Source organism: Tachyglossus aculeatus, chromosome Y4 (genome assembly GCF_015852505.1).
Source record: "Tachyglossus aculeatus isolate mTacAcu1 chromosome Y4, mTacAcu1.pri, whole genome shotgun sequence".
NCBI classification, from domain to species: domain Eukaryota; kingdom Metazoa; phylum Chordata; class Mammalia; order Monotremata; family Tachyglossidae; genus Tachyglossus; species Tachyglossus aculeatus.
In genome coordinates, this window is record NC_052096.1 from 3,959,657 (window position 1) to 3,968,062 (window position 8,406).

The 8,406-nt window shown below is 42.9% G+C and overlaps 1 non-coding gene across 1 annotated transcript; it reads right to left on the minus strand.

Annotated features, from left to right (window-relative positions):
• Window positions 1-8,324: 8,324 nt before the first annotated feature.
• TRNAS-CGA lies at window positions 8,325-8,406 on the minus strand. The gene has a single exon. It is a non-coding gene; the product is annotated as a tRNA-Ser (tRNA).

Sequence of the window (8,406 nt, forward strand, 5' to 3'; positions counted from 1 at the left end):
TCATGAGGACTTTGGCTCTCTCACCACTTCAGCCTGCCCATCTGCTTCAAATCAGCTCCTAGAAGCCACCTTTTCCAGGAAGCCCTCCAGATTGCTCCCTGCCCAATGGAGAGAAGAAGAACAGGGGGAGAAACAGGAGGCCCTCTCTGTCTTTCTCCAGGCCCATCTCTCACCACCGCACTTCAATCAATCAATCAATCAATCAATCGTATTTATTGAGCGCTGACTGTGTGCACAGCACTGGACTAAGCACTTGGGAAGTCCAAGTTGGCAACATATAGAGACAGTCCCTACCCAACAGTGGGCTCACAGTCTAGAAGGGGGAGACAGAGGACAAAACCAAACATATTAACAAAATAAAATAAATAGAATAGATATGTACAAGTAAAATAAATAGAGTAATAAATATGTACAAACATATATACATATATACAGGTGCTGTGGGGAAGGGAAGGAGGTAAGATGGGGGGATGGAGAGGGGGACTAGGGGGAGAGGAAGGAGGGGGCTCAGTCTGGGAAGGCCTCCTGGAGGAGGTGAGCTCTCAGTGAGAAATCAATCAATCAACAGTATTGATTGAGCACTTACTGTGTGCCAAGCACTGTACTGAGCGCTTGGGAGAGTACACTATAACAGAGATAATAATAATAATAATAATGGCATTTGTTAAGCGCTTACTATGTGCAAAGCACTGTTCTAAGCACTGGGAGGATACAAGGTGATCAGGTTCTAAGCGCTGGGAGGATACAAGGTGATCAGGTTGTCCCACGTGGGGCTCACAGTCTTAATCCCCGTTTTACAGATGAGGGAACTGAGGCTCAGAGAAGTTAAGTGACTTGCCCAAGGTCACACAGCAGACCGGAATTCAAACCCATGACCCCTGACTACAAAGCCCGGGCTCTTTCCACTGAGCCACGCTGCTTCCCAGAGATGGTTGGTAGGTTGCCTGCCACAGTGAGGTGACAGTCTAGAGGGGAAGATGGACTTTAATATAAATAAGTAAATGACGGATATGGCTGTAAGTGCTGTGGGGTTAAGGGGGAGGGGTGAATGAAGGGTGCAAATCAGCGCTTAAAACAGTGCTTTGCACTTAGTAAGCGCTTAATAAATGCCATTATTATTATTATTATTATTAAGTGCAAGGCCGAGGAGGAAACAAGGGCTTAGCTGGAGGAGGCCTCTTGAAGGAGGTGTGCCTTCAATAAGGTTTTGAAGGTGGGGAGTGATCAGGCCAGAGGCAGAATTTAGTTAAGTATTTATTTATCAATCGATCGTTCGATCATATTTCTAGAGCATTTACTGTGTGCTCAATAGAACAGAGTTGGTAGACAAGTTCCCTGCCCACACGGAGCTTAGAGTCTAGAGGGGGAGACAGGCATTGATAGAAATCAATCAATTGTGGAGAGGAACATAAGTGCAGTGAGGGTGCTTATAATACAGTAGGCGCTCAATAAATAGGATTGAATGAATGAATAATAATAATGGTGTTTGTTAAGTGCTTACTAAATACCAAGCACCGTTCTAAGCACTGGGGTAGATACAAGGTAATCAGGTTGTCCCACGTGGAGCTCAGTCTCAAACCCCATTTTACAGGTGAGGTAACTGAGGCACAGAGAAGTTAAGTGGCTTGCCCAAGATCACACAGCAGACAAGTGGCGCAGTCGGGATTAGAACTCACGACCTCTTGCCACTAAGCCACTCTGCATGAATAACGTCTGCACCCCCTCTACTCTCATCATCATCATCAATCGTATTTATTGAGCGCTTACTGTGTGCAGAGCACTGTACTAAGCGCTTGGGAAGTACAAGTTGGCAACTTACTCTGTAAGCTCCCTGTGGGCAGGGAACGTGTCTACCAACCCTGTTATATTACACTCAATAATTATGCTCAATAAAGCAGCGTGGCTCGGTGGAAAGAGCAGGGGCTTTGGAGTCAGAAGTCATGGGTTCAAATCCCAGCTCTGCCAATTGTCAGCTGTGTGACTTTGGGCAAGTCACTTCACTTCTCTGGGCCTCACTTACCTCATCTGTAAAATGGGGGTTAAGACTGTGAGCCCCCCGTGGGACAAGCTGATCATCATGTAACCTCCCCAGCGCTTAGAACAGTGCTTTGCACATAGTAAGTGCTTAATAAATGCCATCATCATCATCATCATTATTCTCCCCCTCCCCATCCCCCCAGCCCTACCTCCTTCCCTTCCCCACGGCACCTGTATATATGTTTATACATATTTATTACTCTATTTTACTTGTACATATTTACTATTCTATTTATTTTATTTTGTTTTGTTGTTTCTGTCCCCCGCTTCTAGACTGTAAGCCCACTGTTGGGGTAGGGACCGTCTCTATATGTTGCCCACTTGGACTTCCCAAGCACTTAGTCCAGTGCTCTGCACACAGTAAGCACTCAATAAATATGATTGATTGATTGACTGATTGATGGATTGATTGGTTTTGTTCTCTGTCTCCCCCTTGTAGACTGTGAGCCCACTGTTGGGTAGGGACTGTCTCTATATGTTGCCAACTTGGACTTCCCAAGCGCTTAGTCCAGTGCTCTGCACACAGTAAGCGCTCAACAAATATGATTGATTGATTGATTGATTGATTGTTGAGTAGGGACTGTCTCTATATGTTGCCAACTTGTACTTCCCAAGCGCTTAGTCCAGTGCTCTGCACACAGTAAGCGCTCAATAAATACGATTGATTGACTGATTGTTGGGTAGGGACTGTCTCTATATGTTGCCAACTTGGGCTTCCCAAGCGCTTAGTCCAGTGCTCTGCACACAGTAAGCGCTCAATAAATACGACTGATTGACTGACTGATTGTTGAGTAGGGACTGTCTCTATATGTTGCCAACTTGGACTTACCAAGCACTTAGTCCAGTGCTCTGCACACAGTAAGCGCTCAATAAATACGATTGATTGATTGTTGGGTAGGGACTGTCTCTATATGTTGCCAACTTGGACTTCCCAAGCGCTTAGTCCAGCGCTCTGCACACAGTAAGCGCTCAATAAATACGATTGATTGATTGTTGGGTAGGGACTGTATATGTTGCCAACTTGGACTTCCCAAGCGCTTAGTCCAGCGCTCTGCACACAGTAAGCGCTCAATAAATGCGATTGATTGATTGATCGATCGATTGATGGATGGATGGATTGCTTTGGATCGCTCTCTCCTAATCCCTTGCCCCTTCTCGGCCGGGTTGGGGGGTGGAGAGAGGAGTCTCGTGGCCGCCACGTGCCGAATTTGGGGGGGAAGGGGAAGAAAAGGGGGTTGGGGGGAGAAAAAGGGGAAGGGGCCACAGCATAGCTGCTCAGGTGTCGCTTCTCCGCCTCCTCCCCTTTGTCCCGCTATCCTCAACCCACGTTCCCAGGAGCGGCTCCTCCTCTGCCGGTTCTTCAAAGAGGTCTGGGAACACTTGGGTCCCTGGGAGGAGCAGGAATTTGGGGGTGGGAGGGGGTGGGGGGTGGATCCATGGACTGGGAAAATGGGGGGGGGGGGAGGGAGAAGAGGAGGGACAAAAGCCGATTTATCCCTATTTTTGTCTGTCCTCCGCTGGACTGTGAGCCCACTGTTGATTAAGCGCTTAATCAATCAATCAATCAATCAACCAATTGTATTTATTGAGCGCTTACTGTGTACTGTGCACCTCCTCCAGGAGGCCTTCCCAGACTGAGCCCCTTCCTTCCTCTCCCCATCGTCCCCCTCTCCATCCCCCCATCTTACCTCCTTCCCTTCGCCACAGCACCTGTATATATGGATATATGGTTGCACATATTTATTACTCTATTTATTTATTTATTTATTTTACTTGTACATTTCTATCCTATTTATTTTACTTTGTTGGTATGTTTGGTTTTGTTCTCTGTCTCCCCCTTTTAGACTGTGAGCCCACTGTTGGGTAGGGACTGTCTCTATGTGTTGCCAATTTGTACTTCCCAAGCGCTTAGTACAGTGCTCTGCACATAGTAAGCGCTCAATAAATACGATTGATTGATTGATTGAAGAGCACTGTACTAAGCGCTTGGGAAGTACAAGTGCCATTATTATTATTATTGACAACTATTCAGAAAAAAATTAGATGCTCAGTTCCTTTGGGAGTCACTGCAGTCTATTGATTTATTTATTTTATCAGCATCAATCGTATTTACTTGGCTCAGTGGAAAGAGCCCGGGCTTTGGAGTCAGAGGTCCTGGGTTCGAATCCCGGCTCCACCACAAGTCTGCTGTGTGACCTTGGGCAAGTCACTTAACTTCTCCGAGCCTCCGTTCCCTCATCTGTAAAAATGGGGATTAAGACTGTGAGCCCCACGTGGGACAACTTGATCACATTGTATCCCCCCCGGCGCTTAGAACAGTGCTTTGCACATAGTAAGCGCTTAACAAATGTCATTATTATTATTATTTATTGAGCGCTTACTGTGTGCAGAGCACTGTACTAAGCGCTTGGGAAGTACATGTTGGCAACACATAGAGACAGTCCCTACCCAACAGTGGTACAGATTTATTTATTTATTTGTACAGATTGATTCTATTTCTTTTAATTTGTTAATGTGTTTGGTTTTGTTGTCTGTCTCCCCCCTTCTAGACTGTGAGCCCGCTGTTGGGTAGGCCCCGTCTCTCTATGTTCCCAAGCGCTTAGTCCAGTGCTCTGCACACAGTAAGCGCTCAATAAATACGATTGAATGAATGAATGAATGTCTGTTGATTGATTCATTCATTCATTCAATCGTATCTATTGAGCGCTTCATTCATTCATTCATTCAGTCGTATTTATTGAGCGCTTACTGTGTGCAGAGCACTGTACTAAGTGCTTGGGAAGTACAAATCAATCATTCATTCATTCAATCGTATTTATTGAGCGCTTACTGTGTGCAGAGCACTGGACTAAGCGCTTGGGAAGTACAAATCATTCATTCATTCAATCGTATTTATTGAGCGCTTACTGTGTGCAGAGCACTGTACTAAGTGCTTGGGAAGTACAAGTCAATCATTCATTCATTCAATCGTATTTATTGAGTGCTTACTGTGTGCCGAGCACTGTACTAAGCGCTTGGGAAGTACAAATCATTCATTCATTCAATCACATTTATTGAGTGCTTACTGTGTGTAGAGCACTGGACTAAGCGCTTGGGAAGTACAAATCATTCATTCATTCATTCAATGTAAGTATATATGTTTGTAATAATAATAATAATGGCATTTATTCAGTGCTTATTATGTGCCAAGCACTGTTCTAAACGCTGGGGAGGTTACAAGGCGATCAGGTTGTCCCACCGGGGGCTCACAGTCTTATTCCCCATTTTTACAGGTGAGGGAACTGAGGCCCAGAGAATAATAATAATAATAATAATAATAATGGCATTTATTAAGTGCTTACTATGTGCAAAGCACTGTTCTAAGCGCTGGGGAGGTTACAAGGCGATCAGGTTGTCCCACCAGGGGCTCACAGTCTTAATCCCCATTTTTACAGGTGAGGGAACTGAGGCCCAGAGAAGTGAAGTGACTTGCCGAAAGTCACACAGCTGACAATTGGTGGAGCCGGGATTTGAACCCCTGACCTCTGACTCCAAAGCCCGGGCTCTTTCCACGGACCCATTTATTACTCTATTTACTTATTTTATTTGTACATATTTATTCTATTTATTTTATTTTGTTAATATGTTTGGTTTTGTTCTCTTGTCTCCCCCTTCTAGACTGTGAGCCCACTGTTGGGTAGGGACCGTCTCTATATGTTGCCAACTTGGACTTCCCAAGCGCTTAGTACAGTGCTCTGCACACAGTAAGTGCTCAATAAATACGATTGATTTGATTTGATTTGATTTAAGCGCTTACGATATGCCAAGCACTGTTCATTCATTCATTCATTCAATCATATTTGAATGATTGAATGATTCATTCAATCATTCATTCAATCAGAGGACCTGGATTCTATTTCCAGCTCCACCAAGTACCCGCATTGTGACCTTGGGCAGGTCATTTAGCTTCTCTGTGACTCAGTTCCCTCATCTGTAAAATGGGGATTCCATACCTGTTCTCCCTCCTACTTAAGTTGTGAGCCCAACTTGTACTTCCCAAGCGCTTAGTACAGTACTCTGCACACAGTAAGCGCTCAATAAATATGATTGAATGAATGAATGAATGAATGTTGATCACGTAACTACTCCAGCGCTTAGAACAGTGTTTGAAGCATAGTAAGTGCTTAAGAAATACCGCAATTAGTATTATTAAGGGCTTAGTATGTGCCAAGCACTGAACTGAGCGCTGAGGTAGACACAAAATAATTAGGTTTTTTGTTTTTACAAAATAATAATAATAATATCATTAATATTTTATAACATTACTAGCATTAATCGTTATTAATTACTAAGTATAATATCATAATCATATAATATAATATATAATTATTGACATATTGTATGTAATATGTATTATATATAAATATATTATATTGTATTATATTATATCATATGTCATGTATGTGATTATATTATAATATATTATAGTGTATTATATTATATAATATATAATAATATAATATTATATAATTAATTATAATTATTATTGACTGATATTGATATGATATTAATATCATATAATAGTAAGTATGTTTTTACATGTTTATTACTCTATTTATTTATCTTATTTGTACATATCTATTCTATTTTATTTTGTTAGTATGTTTGGTTTTGTTCTCTGTCTCCCCCTTCTAGACTGTGAGCCCGCTGTTGGGTAGGGGCTGTCTCTATGTGTTGCCGACTTGGACTTCCCAAGCGCTTAGTCCAGTGCTCTGCACACAGTAAGCGCTCAATAAATACGACTGACTGATTGATTGTAGAGTAAAATGTAACAGAATTTGCAGACACATTCCCCAGAGCACTGTACTAAGCGCTTATCCCGGTCCCGCCACATGTCTGCTGTGTGACCTTGGGCAAGTCACTTAACTTCTCTGAGCCTCGGTTCCCTCATCTGTAAACTGGGGATGAAGACTGTGAGCCCCCCGTGGGACAACCTGATCACCTTGTATCCCCCCAGCGCTTGGAACCGTATTTATTTTATTTGTCTTTATTTAATAATAATAATACTAATAACTGGGGATGAAGACTGTGAGCCCTCCGTGGGACAACCTGATCACCTTGTATCACCCCCAGCGCTTGGAACCGTATTGATTTTATTTGTTTTTATTTAATAATAATAATACTAATAACTGGGGATGAAGACTGTGAGCCCTCCGTGGGACAACCTGATCACCTTGTATCCCCCCAACGCTTGGAACCGTATTGATTTTATTTGTTTTCATTTAATAATAATAATACTAATAACTGGGGGTGAAGACTGTGAGCCCTCCGTGGGACAACCTGATCACCTTGTATCCCCCCAGCGCTTGGAACCGTATTGATTTTATTTGTTTTTATTTAATAATAATAATACCAATAACTGGGGGTGAAGACTGTGAGCCCTCCGTGGGACAACCTGATCACCTTGTATCCCCCCAGCGCTTGGAACCGTATTGATTTTATTTGTTTTTATTTAATAATAATAATACCAATAACTGGGGGTGAAGACTGTGAGCCCTCCGTGGGACAACCTGATCACCTTGTATCCCCCCAGCGCTTGGAACTGTATTTATTTTCTTTGTTTTTATTTAATAATAATAATAATAATAATAGTAATAGTAATAATAATAATAATAATAAAGCGTAGTCTAATGGAGGGAGCACGGGCCTGGGAATCAGAGGACCTGGATTCTAATTCCAGCTCCACCAAGTACCCGCATTGTGACCTTGGGCAAGTCATTTAACTTCTCTGTGACTCAGTTCCCTAGTCACATAGTAAGCGCTTAACAAATGTCATTATTATTATTATTAATTATTATTATTATTGTTATGTGTACTAAGTAAAATATAAGAGAATTTGCAGGCCCATTCCCCGGCCATCAAGGTAGGAGGCGAGAAGGGCTGACAAGACAGAGGGGCAGGGCTGGCGGGTTTGTGAGAGTTGAACCTTACAGCGCTCAGCACACAGTAAGAGCTCAATAAATACGACTGAATGAATATGTTTGTACGTATTTATTACTCTATTTTATTTGAACATATTTATTCTATTTATTTTATTTTGTTAATATGTTTTGTCGTCTGTCTCCCCCTTCCAGACTGTGAGCCCACTGTTGGGTAGGGACCGGCTCTAGATGTGGCCAACTTGGACTTCCCAAGCGCTCAGTACAGTGCTCCGCACACAGTAAGCGCTCAGTAAATACCACTGAATGAATGAATGAATGAACCTTAGAAAATAGAAATCCTCTAAATGGGACCCCAAAATGGAGGGCCGCTGTGAGCAGGATTCGAACCTGCGCGGGGAGACCCCATTGGATTTCGAGTCCAACGCCTTAACCACTCGGCCATCACAGC